General features: G+C 40.1%; 1 long non-coding RNA gene across 1 annotated transcript; it reads right to left on the bottom strand.

Moving 5' to 3' along the window:
* Positions 1-11,872: 11,872 nt before the first annotated feature.
* Positions 11,873-16,101, bottom strand: LOC104093083 (uncharacterized). The gene is made up of 3 exons (XR_011414418.1): positions 15,948-16,101; positions 15,305-15,859; positions 11,873-15,169 (listed from the first exon to the last, which is right to left on the bottom strand). It is a non-coding gene; the product is annotated as an uncharacterized lncRNA (long non-coding RNA).
* Between the last annotated feature and the right edge of the window lie 459 nt (positions 16,102-16,560).

Here is a 16,560-nt window from a genome sequence, read left to right as displayed (position 1 = left end):
GCATTTTATCTCTGAATTACTTCTTGTATTACTTGCTTTATGTTGTTATGAACTGTTGTTGGTTATTGGAGTTGGACTCTGACCTTGGTACCAGCTCGTCATTACTTTCAACCTAAGGTTAGGTTTGTTACTTATTGAGTACATGGGGTCGGTTGTACTCATACTATACTTCTGCACCTTGCGTGCAGATGTTGTTTGTGGATGTTGCTGTGTTCGTTGGGAGCTGGATCTGAAGATGTACCTGCGTTTCGGTTGTAGCTGCCTCTTGTTTATGGTAGCCTTAGATTCATAAAATTATGTTTATGTATTTTTCAAACAGATGATGTATTTACTTCATACTATCTTTGTAAATTCTATTCTTAGAAGCTCATAATTTGTACTACCAGTCATTGGGGAATGTATAAGATTTAGATATTTTTTTTTGCTTAATTGTCTTGTTAAATTATATTGGAATTGGATAGTGGATAATTGGCTTACCTAACGGGTTGGGTTAGGTGCCATCACGACTAGTTGGATTTTGGGTCGTGACAAGAATTCCTACTAGGATCTAAACTTAAGTACTTCATTTCTAATTCTAGCAGGAGATCTAACACTACAAATACAAGAAATTTCTCCAGCTATAGGTTCACTACTTTTATGTACTTTCTCAAAGATTCTCATATTTCTTTCAATCCAAATACTATGAATAAACTCTGTGTATACCAGTTTGAAGATCTGAGCAGGTTGAGACTTCCCCTTGGATCTGTTGATAATATCTTGATTATATTGGTGACATCCCTCTGCATTGATAGGTCGACTTTATGTCCATTGAAGCAATCTATGCCACTCTTTTGGAGAACTCACTTTCCAGGAAGAGGTGCTCTTTAGTTTCATTAGAGCTTTGGCATAGCACACATTGAGCATTTATCTATAATCCTCATTTGGCTAACCTTTCAGCTGTCAATAATCTGCCATGCATCTGCAGCCACAAGGTAAAATTTTCTTTTGGTCAAGAAACATTACAAAACATCATGCATTTCCATGGTACTTGCGGTTCAGTTCCCAGCAGTTGTGTGTATATTTTCCTTGTGATACTCTTTCCATAATTATAATTGCAATGAACTTCTTCCAGTGTAGTCCTTGCTTCCATAATTTTCCTAATCATCCAACAAGCTTGTTTGGGTATTGCCATAGAATTCATTGGTTGGCCTTTGATATAGTATGTATGAATCCACTTAATCCATAGTTTTTCCTGTTTGTGTACCAGATCCTAGCAAGTTTTGCTATAGCAACTTTATTCCAAATTTGTAGGTTTGTCAAATTTAGTCCACCAGCACTTTTCGGGGCACACATTTTATCCAATGCAACCAAAGCTTTCTTGGTGATGGTATTACTGGCTGACCATAGGTAGCTTCTACAATATGCATCAATAGTTTTTAACACTTTAGCAGGTAACACAAATAATTGGGCCCAATAAGCTTGCACACCAAACAACACAGTTTGGACAAGTTGAGTTCTTCCGCATATGACAATTTTTTTATGTCCAAGATGATATCCTTACCACTATTTTCTCAATAAGAGATTGACATTGTAGTATGGAGAGTTTCTTAGTCGACAATGGAACCCCAAGGTATTTAAACGGTAGCTCTCCATTAGAAAAAATCCAGCTCTTGTTGGATTCTTTCTCTGTCGGCTCTAGATATTCCCCCAAAGTACACTGAACTTTGTCCTAGATTATATTTTAAACATGAAGCTTCTGAGAATTGAGTGAAGCAGTGATACAATACAGCCACATAGGTGATATCACCTCTAGCAAAAAGCAAGAGGTCGTCTGCAAAACACATGTGTGTAATTTCTAATTTTGAGCATCTAGGATGGTAGTGAAAACCCGCTACCTCCGTCAGTCCTCTTAGGCTCCTACCCAAGTACTCCATCGCAGTAGAAAATAGGAAAGGAGACATAGTGTATCCCTTCCTGAGGCCCTTAGCATCATTGAAATGTGTTGTTGGTTCCCCATTGATCAAGATGGTATAGTTGACTGTTTGCACACACTCTAGGACCTATGTGATGAATTGTTTAGGGAAACCCAATTCCACCATGACCTTCTCCAAGTATATCCAATCTACAGAATCATACGCTTTTTGTAAATAAATTTCAATCATGCATCTTAGGGACACATGTTTCCTTGTGTAAGCCTTCACCAATTCATGTGCTAACATGATCTTATCTCTAATTTTCCTCCCAGGAATAAATCATGCTTGTGCTTCACTGATAATGGATACAACGACCTTCTGAATTCTTGCTACTAATACTTTCGAGATCAGTTTATATAAGATTGTACAACAGGCTATTGTTTTGTATTCTTTCACTGTTAATGGCTTATCACTCTTCGGTAGCGGTGTTATAGCTGTACAGTTTATAGCTTTGTACATTTTACTTCTAGTAAAAAATTCTTGCACTGCTTCTATCACTTCTCTTTTGATGATGGACAATGTTTGCTTGAAGAAAGTGGTAGTGAAGCCATCAATTCTGGAAGCCTTGTCCTCTCATATATAATCCAATCATTCTTGAATTTCCTTTTCAGTTACCTCTGCACATAGATCAAGTCTCTGCTAGTGGGAAAGTATATTCCCTCTCTTCATATTGAGTCAATTAATTATTGGCAATGCTAGTGCAGATAAACCCATCAATTTCTCATAAAATATCATAATTTTCTGTTGAATGTCCTTTGGATCAGTAAGCTTTACACCTTATGTGGAGATGGTTTCTCTAATTTGTTTCTTAGGGTTTCTCTCCTTGACCACAGCAGAAAAATATTTAGTATTTGAATCCCCAAGTTGAATCCATTTAACTCTTGATTTCTGTTTCATAATGCTTTCCTCTATCAAGGACGGTTTCTCTAAGTTCTGCAAAGTAGCTCTTTCTTGTTCTTGAAGATTATTAGACCAGTGACAATTCAGTTGCTCTTGGATTGCCACTAAGTCATTTCTTGCCTAATCAGTTTTCTGTGTTATGGATTTGAACTCCTCATTGTTCAGTTGTCTGAGAAGAGGTTTAAGATCTTTCAATTTCATCCAAATGTTTCTCATCTTCCAGTTAGTGAACCTCTATTGCCAGACTTTCTCAATTATGAGCAGAAAGTTGTTGTGGTCTGCCCAAGCATTGAAAAATCTGAAAAACACTTTGACTTTACATAGATTTAACTCCAGAGAGAACAGCATTGGGGCATGATATGAAATAATTGGAATATAATACTCCATCACTACATGGCCCCATCGTATCATCCATTCATGGTTTCCAAAAGCCCTATCTAGCGCGCTACAAATATTGTCGGTGCTCTGGTGTTTGTTTGTCCATGTATAATATTCCCCTTTCCAGGCAACTTCACTTAGCAACAGATCATGCACACACCCAGCAAATTCTCTTATTTTAGTATATTGAACAGGGTTACCAAATAATCTAGCATGTGGGTATAGCATAGCATTAAAGTCACCACAGATCAACCATGGTATAATTACACCTTGAGCCAGTTCCTTTAGTGCCTCCCATATACTTCTCCTATGTTCACATGTGTTAAAGCCATATATGACAGTTAGAATACATGGAACTCCATCTTCTCTCCTAGTAACTTGGCAATGCAGTAGTTGTGGTTCCTCTCTCAGCTTGTCCACATTGTATATGTTAGTGTCCTAAAGCAATCAAATCCTACCATTACTAGTCCTTTGGTAATTGTTTTGAAATTTCCACTTTGGAGCCACAGTGTTAGTTATGATATGAGCTTTATGCTCTTTCACTCTAGTTTCAACCAGCCCAGTTAAAGTAATGTGTTTGGATTTTAGATAATGCCTCAGTTCCTTGTGTTTGTACCTCTTATTAACGCCCCTCACATTCCAGAAAAGCCAAGTCATGGAGTAGAGTTAAATCCACTTGCTCTATCAGGAGGTGCTAATTATGATCCATCATAATCTCTATATAACACTTCAAATCCATTCTTGACTGGTACTGAACATAATATAGGGAAATTATGCAAGGTCAGTTCAGGTACCTCAGACACTTTTTTCCCTTTGTTTGGAGTGACTTCTGAACTTTGTACTCCCCTTGTGTTCTGCATGAATTTAGGCTGATGTTCATGTATTTCCAGTGCATGTGTCTCTATTTTTGTCCTCCTCCTTCCATATGTTGGTTATCATCTTCACTATTCTGAGGCACCTCTTCGTGTATACCTTGTTCAATAGTTGTTGTGATGTCTCTCTTTTGAGTTATTTCCCTGATCTTTGGTTACCCATATCTGGACAGTCTTCTTTTGTCCTCCTTGTTTCCTTGTCTGGTCCATTTGTTGTGTTTCAGTTCTTCTCTACACAGTTGGACAACGATGGCCAATTACTTGCCATTTGTCACAAAATAATGGTTTCCAGTCATATCTCACTGCTTATAGAAAGGCTTTCCCAGTTGGATCCATAACTTATATCTCATCTGGTAAAGGCTTTGTCACATTGACTTCAACTAGCAATCTTGCAAAGGAGACACTTGTCTGGTTAGATGTGCACTCATCTTCATACATAGGAATGCCTATAGAACTCTGCAAGCGACTGGTATGAATGTTTGACTGCATACATAGGAATGCCTATAGAACTCCGTTGTGCACTCATCTGTGTACATAGGAATGCTTATAGAACTCTGTTGTGCACTCATCTGCGTAATAGTTGTGCACTCACCATAGATCGACATCGTCTCCCATACAAAGCTTCATACGGAGCCATCTGAATGTTCGACTGGTAGCTGTTATTGTAAGCAAACTCCATGAGTGGCAAAATCTGATCCCAAGAACCCCCAAAATCAATTACACAAGCGCGTAGCATATCCTCCAATATCTGAATAGTGTGCTCTGATTGCCCGTCCGTCTGAGTGTGAAATGTTATACTCAACTCAACCTGGGTGCCCAACTCTCGATGTACAGCCATCCAAAACTGCGATGTAAACTGCGTGACCCGATCTGAAATGATGGACACTGGCACACTGTGAAGGCGAACAATCTCGCAAATGTAAATCCTAACCAACCGCTCCGAAGAATAAGTAGTCCCAACTAGAATGAAGTGCGCGGACTTGGTCAGCCGATCCACAATCACCAAAATAGCATCAAACTTCCTCGAAGTCCGTGGGAGCCCAACTACAAAATCCATGGTGTTACGCTCCCATTTTCACTTCGGAATCTCAAGCCTCTGAAGCAATCCACTTGGTCTCTGATGCTCATACTTCACCTGCTGACAATTTAGGCACCAAGCTACAAACCCCACTATATCCTTCTTCATTCTCCTCCACCAATAATGATGTTTCAAGTCTTGGTACATCTGCGCAACACCCGGATGAATGGAATACCGCGAGTTGTGGGCCTCCTCAAGAATCAACTCACGTAGCCTATCTATGTTAGGCACACAGATCCGACCCTGCATCCTCAACACCCCATCATCCCCAATAGTAACATCCCTAGCATCACTGTGTTGAATCGTGTCCTTAAGGACAAGCAAATGTGGATCATCATACTTGCGCTCTCTGATGCAATCAAATAAGGAAGACCGAGAAACTACACAAGCTAGAACCCAACTAGGCTCCGAAATATCTAATCTCATGAACTGGTTGGCCAAGGCCTGAACATCAATTGCAAGAGGTATCTCACCAAAAGGAATGAATGCAAGTCTACCCATATTCACTGCCTTTCTACTCAAGGCATCGGCCACCACATTGGCCTTCCTGGGATGATACAGAATGGTAATATCATAGTCCTTTAGCAGCTCCAACCATATCCGCTGCCTCAAATTTAGATACTTTTGTTTGAACAAGTGTTGGAGGCTCCGATGATCTGTAAATACCTCACAAGACACACCATAGAGATAGTTCCTCTAAATCTTCAATGCATGAATGGTGGCAGCCAACTCCAAATCATGAACATGGTAGTTCTTTTCATGAGGCTTCAACTGACTTGAAGCATAAGCAATCACTCTACCTCCCTGCATCAAGACACACCCAATATCAATCCGAGAAGCATCACAATACATTATATAAGAACCAGAAGCTCAAGGTAGAACTAGAACTGGAGCTGTGGTCAAGGCAGTCTTGAGCTTCTGAAAGCTCTCTTCACACTCATCCAACCACCTGAAAGTAGCACCCTTTTGAGTCAATTTGGTCAAAGGCGATGCAATAGACGAGAAACCCTCCACGAAGTGACATAACCGGCCAAGCCGAGAAAGCTCTGAATCTCCATAATTGAGGACAGTCTGGGCCAACTCTGAACCGCCCCAATCTTCTTCGGATCCACCTGAATCTCCTCACTGGACACCACGTGCCCCAAGAACGCCACTGAACTAAGCCAAAACTCACACTTGGAGAACTTGGCATAAAGTTTCTCCTCCTTCAACCACTGCAACACAACCCTCAAATGTTGGGCATGCTCCTCCTAGCTACAATAGTACAGCAGGATATCATCAATGCGCGGTAAAAGATACTTGTTCTTGATTTTAACTTTGTTCAATTTTCTATAGTCAATGCACATCCGTATAGTACCATCCTTCTTCTTCACAACCAGAACCGATGTACCCCAAGGTGACACATTAGGCCTAATAAACCCCTTTATCAAGAAGTTCGTGAACTTGTTCTTTCAATTCCTTCAACTCAGTTGGTTCCATATGATACGGAGAAATAGAAATGGGCTGAGTGTCCGGCACCAAGTCAATATCCCTATTGGGCGGCATGCCCCGCAGGTCTGTAGGAAACACATCCGGAAAGTGTCGTACCACCGAAACAAAGTCAATAGCAGGAGTATCAGTACCAACATCCCTCACAAAGGCCAAATATGACAAACAACCCTTCCCAACCATCCGTTTGGCTTTCATATACTAAATCACTCTACTCGGAACAAAATCTGGAGAACCTCTCCACTCGACCCTTGGAAAACTCGACAGTGCTAACGTCACGGTCTTAGCGTGACAATCCAACATAGCATGACATGGAGACAACCAATTCATACCCAAGATCACGTCAAAATCAACCATACTAAGCAATAAAAGATCCACTCTAGTCTCCAATCCCCAAATAGTCACAACACATAACTGATATACACGCTCCGCAATAATAGTATCGCCCACCGGCATAGATACATGAACAGGTGAAACTAAGGACTCACGGGGCATATCCAAATAATGAGTAAAATAGGAGGACACATAGGAATAAGTAGAACCAGGGTCAATGTGGAAGCATCTCTGTGGAACACTAAGACAATACATGTGATCACTACATCTGAATCAACGGCATCTGGCCTGGCAGGAATAGCATAGAATCGGGCCTGACCGCCACCTGATCGGCCCCCCCCTCTTGGGAGACCTCTAGCTGCCTGGGGCCCACCCCGAGCTGGCTGGGTGGGTGGTGGAACTACTGGTGCTGGTACCATCAGTCATTAACTCTGTTGTGGATCCCCACTCAACAATCTAGGTCAATCTCTCTTGATGTGACCCATGTCCCCGCACTCGAAACAACCCCTCCTATGACGGAACTGCTACTCCTGATAACCCAAGGAACTGCTTGTAGAAACCTGAGCAGACGAGGCATGGTAAGAACTCTGTGTTGGTAGTGCGCTGAATGAAGACTGGCCTGAGCGAGCACTGTAAGCACCGTGGCTAACTGATGCACCACGATGAGCTGGACGAGTCGTCTAAGCGGGCCTATAAGGATGACCCCTGTTAAAGTAAGACTGTCCCCCAGAATAAACACCAGTGGGACTACCCGAACCTCGAGGCCTCTTGCCTCCCCCCCCCCCCACGCTCTTGACTACGGACCATCTCTATCTGCCGAGCAATATCAACCATCTCGTCAAAAGTAGCACCGGGTACCCTCTCCCGAATCATAAGCAACTGTAACTGATATGTGAGGCCATCAATGAACATCCTAATCCTCTCCCTATCTGCGGGAACCAAACAAACTGCGTGACGGGCCAACTCGGAAAACCTCATCTTGTACTGGGTCGCAGATATGCCATCCTGACGTAGCTGCTCAAACTGTCTGCGCAACTCCTCCCTACGAGACTGTGGCACAAACTTCTCCAAGAAGAGAATGAAGAACTCACACCATATAAGTGGTATTACACCAACTGGCATGCGCCTCTCATAAGCCTCCCACCAACTGAAGGCAGCTCCAATAAACTGAAAAGTAGTGAATGAGATCCCACTGGTCTTCAGAATACCTGTCGTGCGAAGAATCCGTTGGCACATGTCCAAAAATTCCCGGTGTCTGAAGTCCCTGCAACACCAGCTCTGGTGTACGGGTGGCGGGAGTCTGAGTACCTCCCCCGGCCTGAGAAATGGTTGTCGCGGCCGGAACAGAAATCGCCTAGGCAAGGTTGGTGCACACAGTCAAACTCTGAGCCAAAGCCTCCTGAAGGCCTCGAATCACAATGAACACAGTTGGTGCCTGAGTTGGCCCCACTGTCCCAACCATAGCTGGTACCTGCTCCTAAGCTGGAGAAACTGGTGGATCTGCAGGTGCCGCTCTAACTGTTGTACGAGCTGCACCCCTGCCCCTACCATCGCCCCTACCGCGACATCGGACTCTCGTGGCCCTAGCTAGTGGCACTGGTGGTTGTCCTTCCTGACCGATAGTACATGTCCTCACCATCTGTGAGAGAATAGAACAACATAAATTTAGTGACCGGAATCAACAAATCTGCACGACAAGAATACAAGAATGTAAAGTTTTCTAAGGGTTCGGCAGCCTCTCGAAGATAAGTACAGATGTCTTCGTACCGATCCGCAAGACTTTACTAAACATGCTCATGACACGTGAGACCTATGTAACCTAGGCTTTACTATCAACTTGTCACGATCCAAAACTCGACCTGTCGTTATGGAGCCTATCATAGTACTAGGCAAGCCGATATCTCACGCATACTAACACTTTTAAAATCAAATATGCGGAAGTAAGTTTAAATAATTAAGAATTTCACAAAAACTAGATATGTACCTCAAAACCATTACAAGAATCCTCCCAAAAGATCTGGGTGTCACAGAGTACATGAGCATCTATATATATATAACAACATAGTCTCGTACACTATCTGGAAAGTAAGACATAAATACATAAAACTGAAATATAGAGAAAGGAGGATCAAGGTCTGCGGACACCAAGCAGCTACCTCGATGATCTCCGAACAGGTAGACTTCACGATCAACAACTGGCATGCCCTAAAATACCTGAATCTGCACACGAGATGCATGGTGTAGTGTGAGTACAACCAACTCAATAAGTATCGCAAATAAACAGTGCAAGGTAATAGGAGCTTAATTTGTTGAAGTCACTAGTTAAATCAGTAAAATTCTATCCCTTTTTTTATTAACATAATGTGAGATTTAAAGCTAGCACATAAGGCTTCGTGATACGAATATCCGTGTATGCATGTGCACTGGTCCTCAAATAACCTGCTCAATAGTATTATGGCATGTAGGGGAAAGAAAATAAGTAAATCAGATAAATGATCAAGAAATTACAAGTTTCACATACTGCACGACCAACTCATGTGCTGCACAGACAACTCACGTGCTAACAATAGAATCCGCACGGACAACTCACGTTTCAATAATGTCAATATATAGATTCGCACAGACAACTCACGTGCTGTACGGACAACTCACATGCTAATAATATCAATATGTATATTCGCACGGACAACTCACATGCTGCATGGACAACTCACGTGCCAATAATATAATCCGCCCAGCATAGCCGCAAGCCCCAGTCCAAAATATCATACATAAGCAATGTAGCAAGTGTATAAGTATGTCATAAATGAAATAAGATTCTCTTATCCCTTGACTGGTATAAATAACATGTTAAAGTGTAGGCATGTGCAAAGTGTGCTATCGTAGCTCAATCCGAAAATTTCATTAATGAAAAGCATTTATCAGGTTCGTTCAGGGATTAAACCTCTAAGTAGACTCATCATGGCTCAATTAGATCACATAAATTGTTACCACATATTAGATATCGAAGCTAGAATCCTAACAGTCATTTCTGGGCTTATAGGAGCCCGAGCACAACCCAAACATGAATACACAACCCCGGTGCCCGCACACGGGATCATCCCCACACATGTGCACACCCAAAAGCACGTGGCTATCATAACAATTCACGTAACTAGTGTCTCAACCGAGTTTAAATACGATACTTACCTCAAGCAACTCGAATCACTCTGCTAGCAAGCCCTTGCCTCGCAAAACGGCCATTGAATGCCTTTAATCTAGCCACAAACAATTCGATACAATCAACACGAGATAAAGGAATCAATTCCATAAGAAAATACCAAGTTCTTAAATCAAAGGTCAAAAAGTCAACCTCCGAGGCCACGTCTCAGAATCCGGTAAAAGTCACAAAATCTGAACACACATTCAACCACGAGTACAACCATACCAAAATTAGTCAAATTTGATCACAAAACGACCTTCAAATCCTCAAATTATAGTTTATGAAGTTTCTACAATTTTCCCCAAACTTTTCATCTCAAAATACTAATTAAATGATGAAAACAATAATATATTCATGTATATTAACCAAATCCGAGTTAGAATTACTTACCCCGATGAATTTCTTGAAAAAACTACAAACATCGCTACAAACCGAGCTCCCAAAGTCCAAATGTGAAATAATACTCTAGCCTTCATTTATATAGTACAAAATCTGACCTCCCATTGTGCTGAACGCACATTTTTTTGTGCGGTCCGCGTTCCGCGGACGCAATCCAAATTGTGCGGTCGCACTTCAACAGTGACTGCACTACTAAACTTCAGTAAACTGATCATAGCTTTCTGTACAAATATCCAAATGCTAAATAGATTAACTTTATGAAAACTAGACTCAAAAGGCTACAACTTTCATTTTTGGATCCTCTTCAAATTCCATATAGATTAAAAGATATAAGCTTCCGAAGTCAGACCATCAAACCTGCAGATTCTCTTTTCTGCGGTCGCAAGAGGATTTTTGCGGTCCGCACATTTTGTCTACGGTCTGCACATGAGGATTTTCCTCAGCACTCCAAAATGTGCCCTCCGCACTTCAACTGTTCCAAAACATCATCAGAGTGCCAAAATGCACAAACTCGTTCAAAACTCACCCCGAAACACATCTGAGCCACTCGGGACCCCATCTGAATATACCAACAAGTCTCATTACATAATACGGATCTACTCGAGGCCTCAAATCTCGTCCAACAACATAAAGTCAACGAATCGCAACCCAATTCAAGCCCAATGAAAACTAAGAAATTCCAACTTCTACATTTGATGTCAAAACCTATCAAATCAAGTCCGACTGACCTCAAATTTTGCACACAAGTCATAAATGACATAACGGACCTATTCCAACTCCATGAGCCCCAATCAGAGCCCGATAACCACAAAGTCCACTCTCGGTCAAACTTCTAAATTTCCAACTTTCGCCATTTCAAGCCTATCAATCACAGACCTTCAAATCACTATCTTGACATGCTCTTAAGTCCAAAATTACCCAACGGAGCTAACAGAACCATCAAAACTCAATTCCGGAGTCGTTTACACATAAGTCAACATCCTGTCAACCTTTTCAACTTAAGTTTCCAACCTTGAGACTAAGTGTCTCAACTCATTCTGAAACCTCTGCGGACCCGAACCAACTACCCCGGCAAGTTACATAACAACAATAAACCAGAGAATGAGTAGTAAATGGGGGAACGAGGCTACAACTCTCAAAACGACCGGTCAGGTCGTTACATCATGGCTTCAAAATGATGGGTCGATTATTGATGGTATATGGGCGAAAGTACAGGATTTCGTGCATATCAGCAATAGTTTGGAATTTGATGATATAATACACTTCGTCATGCATGAACAAATCAGGACTTGTAATGTTATTCCACTTTTGATCGATATATCTTCGCATAGCATTATACCCTGAGCAATTCACAATTACATAAGCAATTAAGGATCCTCTCCACTCTCCGGTCTCTCGTTCCACTTCCTCTTTTTCTAGTTGGATCACAATCTTTCCATTAACTATTTGAGGTGCTATATAGGAAAGAGCCATACCGTTTTCCATAGTTTTGTTCTTAGAAAATAAGTTCACCCATGGCTGTGTTGGCTTCTCCTGTATTGAAGCAATTGGATCAGTGCCCTGTTTCAGTACTGTTTCATTGGGTTCCTGCACCACAGCTTCAATAGTTGTGCTATCGTGCTCAATTGATGATTCTACGGCCCCATTCCGCTTCTCAATTGTAAAATCTGAACTCAATTGAAGCTTCTTAGCAGCTCCTATTGGAGTTGAAGACCGCCAAGCCTCGTTAGGGTTCCTCACTTTACTCAGATGTGTTGGTGTTATTAACTCAGTTTCCAAATTTGTTGATTCTGGTTGCATGTGTGCACCGACAGAGCTTCCAAAGGTGACTATGGGTACTTTCTTTGTTCTTCCACCGCGTCCTCCTGCCATAGATATCCACACCGACGCAGGTTAACTAACTTGCGCCGAGAGCATGAGAAGAGAGCATTTTATTTTTCTTATTTTACACCAAGGTATTTGATATTTTATTCATTTTTCTCCCTGTGCTCATTTCTATATGATGGGGTCCATATATGAATCTCTGATCTTTAGTTTCGTTCTAGTCCAAGTGATGACAAGTAGTGATTTGTTGATTTTCTGCGAATTTTATTATTTCCTGCAATGCAATAGAAGATTAGTACCATATTTTTTATATAACAATTAACTTTATGCATAGTATTTTATCTTTATCAATGAGAGACGATGTATTGCATTTTTCTCATTCCCTAACTCGGAATTAAGAGAATGTCCCTAGTGTGTGATTGACATGGTTTAGCAGAATAAAGTTATAAAAAAAGCCAAAGCTTAATCAAATTAAGTTTATAAAAATCTGAAGTACTGACGTCCTTCATTAGGTAGTACTGTGCTCATCCCGAACTATTATTACTAGGAATTATTAAAAGTGGATGAATGCAGACTCCAAGAAAATATGGACAAATAATTCCTATTAAGTCGTGCTAGCCACAAGAAACCTTAGTCAAGTTTTATTTTTGCCTTCAAAGTTGTCAAACAGGGCATAGTATCTATCAAATATTCCACAAAAGCAGCCAAACCTAATGAATGCAATGCCAGGAAATTTCTTAGCTCATGTGTAAATACCATAATATTCATGAACCAAGACTAAGTTGGTGTTGTTCATAATGGAAACTATCGATCTTTTGGTTGATAGTCCAAAGTTCAAACTTCAGATAGATTGTCTAGGCAAACTTCAGACGTTTTCTTAAGTTTTTTGCATTGCCAAGCCGACACAAATTTTTGAAGTTTGAAACTGTCAGACTAAATGAGGTCCTTATTTGGGATCTCTTCGTGTTCTTAGCTTTTTGTATGTGGGTGACATGGTACATGGGAGTATCGCTAACAGAAAATTGTGGCTCTTGAGAGGATAAGCAATAATTAATCTCAAGACTAAATTTAAGAAGAGTTTATGCCATGTTTGGTTGGTAGAAAATTACGGTATAATTATCCCGGAATTATAATATTTTTTTATTCCAATGGAAAGGTAAATAACTATTCCTGGGATAATTAATCCTGAAATAAATTCTTTCCAACCAATCAACCCCTGAGAGGTTCAGTTCACACTTTTATTTATACTAATAGTAGGAAAATTTGTTTTAAAACTGTCAAGCCGCAAATAGTTATCTTTAGTCTAAATATGTATATATATCCTTCCGATATAAGTGGTAGTAAGAATTACGGTGTCAACTACATTTATAGGGCCATTTAAAGTAGTACAAGTCAAAATAGTAGTGAAAAGGAGAGTAACAAACAACAAGGACAAAGGGGTGATTTAACTAGAACAGAAAGTTCTAATAGTCTCGAGGTAACTCAAAAATACAGGCATTCAATTTGATCTTCAGCTTGCTCAGACATCTGAGCCATTCTTCTAATTTTTACTATTGATATGAATCCAAACAACTTCCAACTCGTATTTCATGGATGTTTTGCAAGTTATGAGAGATTGATTAAAATGTTAAATATTTGACTCGACGCATATGTCGCAAGGTAGGACACCAACCTTACTCCAAGAGAATTCGACATGGGTTATCAAGTGCATCAAATACAATAAAAGCGCATTGCTTAGAGAAAACTGGCAAAAATCGGGGCTATTTCACTCCCTCGATGGGTTCCCAATTCCTCGAAGGAAAAAGGTCTAGCTACAGGTGGTTTCGATGCAGAACCAATCAGTAAACATAGAAATTAAGCAGAGCTAAATGAACAGGAATTATGACAAGGAGCACCACCCGCTTCTTTATTTTTGCAGAATCAAGTAGTCATACAAAGAACTTTCTTATGTATTTTATGACCAAGAAGTCCACTGTTCAACTTCAAAACACAAAGATTAACAAACCCCTCTACCCGCATCCATCTAAATAAATACCAGACACGATGCAACAGACATATATCATGAGCCGTTAAATTAGAAATTTACTTATTCGATGTATCTTTAAACACTCGTAAGATTGTGGACTCTATAAATTCCAGAAGAGAGCAGCAATGGCACAAAACTAACCTCTCCCAAATTAAGCCACTATGCAGCACCCAAAGTGCTTTTAGTACCGTAGATATTGTTAGAGAATCAGACACTGACTTAGCCAATACAAAGGAAATATCAGTTCCGCCGAAATCAGGCACTAATGAGCCAAACTTTAGTTGGTAAGCCTTGAAAACACATGAATGATGCAACAACCACTTCAAATGCAAGACATATAAGGCAATCAATGCTAAACGATAAAATAATCACTCGGGACATCGCATTCTGGCAGTAAAATTGTAGAAAGAAGCGAACTTAAAAACACTTCCAATACTACCAAAGCATAGGCTAACATCCATGTTTGACTCAATGATAATAACCAAAGTTCCAACCTTCCATAAAACAACAATGTCATACAACCCTGCAACTCCAAGTTGACATTATCATATCATCATTGCCAAAAAGTGCACCATGGGAACACCAAACGAGCTAACATCTGGAGGAGCATAGATCATTTTCCTTTTCTGGTATATTATGGTTTATTTTCCTAGCGTTCCTTGAAGTTATAATCCACAATTGAAAAAGGTCCAGGAACTCAGTTGCCTAGCATCCACACTACACTACGCAGGTCGCAAATTTCATTAACAATGGTATCGGTCTCAAGTCCAAATTGTTCTGGACATCACTGAAAGTTCAGGTCAAAATTAAAATAATTTCTCAGTTTTGTATCTTTTCAATAAGTAACTGCACCTGATAATGAACCAAACGAATCCACCAGTCCACTAATCATAGCACTTTTCAAACAGCAAAACAATCTTCCCCAAGCAGAAACTGTAAACATCTTTAATTGAAATCTTAAAATTATATAAACACTAAAACAAATACATATATAATTATTACATTTAGTTAACGATCTATACCAACATTTCTTGTTTTGAGGTTACCGCGAATATATGGATGCAGATTATTAAAAACAAATAGCTAGCAGGCCAAGAGCCAATACTCCACATCAACAAACTCAAAATCAGATATAAAAAGCAACGTAAATAAAATAGAGCAAAAAAACAACACGAATAATAAGTAGCATAATTTTATAACAAAAGAACGGATATCAGAATCTCAATTCAGTGCCATTAGGGCAAAAACACTACTCAGATGTCGCTGAAATTTTAAACTAGAACTTAAAGCATAAACCTAAAGATGCGGTTCGGTTCGGTTCGATTAGGGCGAAATACGGTTTTACTTGGATCGCTGCCTCATCTTTCGGCGCTTCCTCTTCAATCTCCTCATACGCTTCTTCTTCCACTGAAAACGAAAACAAAAAATAATTAACAAAATTGAGGATTAAAAATTTACTGAAAATTGAAAATGATATGCCACAGAATTCATATACCTTAGCTCTCATTCTGAATTGGTGATGATCGAAAAGTTCTTTTTACTTATCAGAGCGAATCTATAAATGTAAGAAGAAATGCGGCAGTGATGGGAGGAAGTGAAGTTAGGGTTTCGTATGGTTTATATAGGAAAGCCAAAAGTTGTGTGATTGGTGGATTATGACGGATGGGCCAAAAGGTAATTTGACTTGGGCCCAGTTATCAGGCCCAAATTAGAATTTTTATCGTGGTTTTGAATGGGTCCAAATCTCCAGCCCAAAGAGGTCAGCGATATATAGGGATCCTTACACAAATAGCCGTTCATATTCACTTAATACTTTTTTTAATTGGCATACATAAATTATATATTCTATGGTAGATGTTGCTGGTAAGGATCTATTGTCTCTATTCGTCTTTTGAGCTAAGGGTCTCTCGAAACAACCTCTCTACTCCTTCGGGTAGGGGTAACATCTGTGTACACTAAATTATGAACTCCCCAAAGTACTGGGCAAGTCACCAACGAAGAAATAAAGTAAGAAACTATGCTTGTGCTGTTACGAGCTCTTAATCTCTCATCATTGTCTTTCAGTGGCAAATGAGAGTATAATTATTGGGTTCAACCGAATCTAACAA

Source organism: Nicotiana tomentosiformis, chromosome 2 (assembly GCF_000390325.3).
Source record: "Nicotiana tomentosiformis chromosome 2, ASM39032v3, whole genome shotgun sequence".
In the NCBI taxonomy this organism is placed as follows: domain Eukaryota; kingdom Viridiplantae; phylum Streptophyta; class Magnoliopsida; order Solanales; family Solanaceae; genus Nicotiana; species Nicotiana tomentosiformis.
Note: the sequence above shows the minus strand (reverse complement) of the source record. Positions and strands in the feature narration are given on the sequence as shown.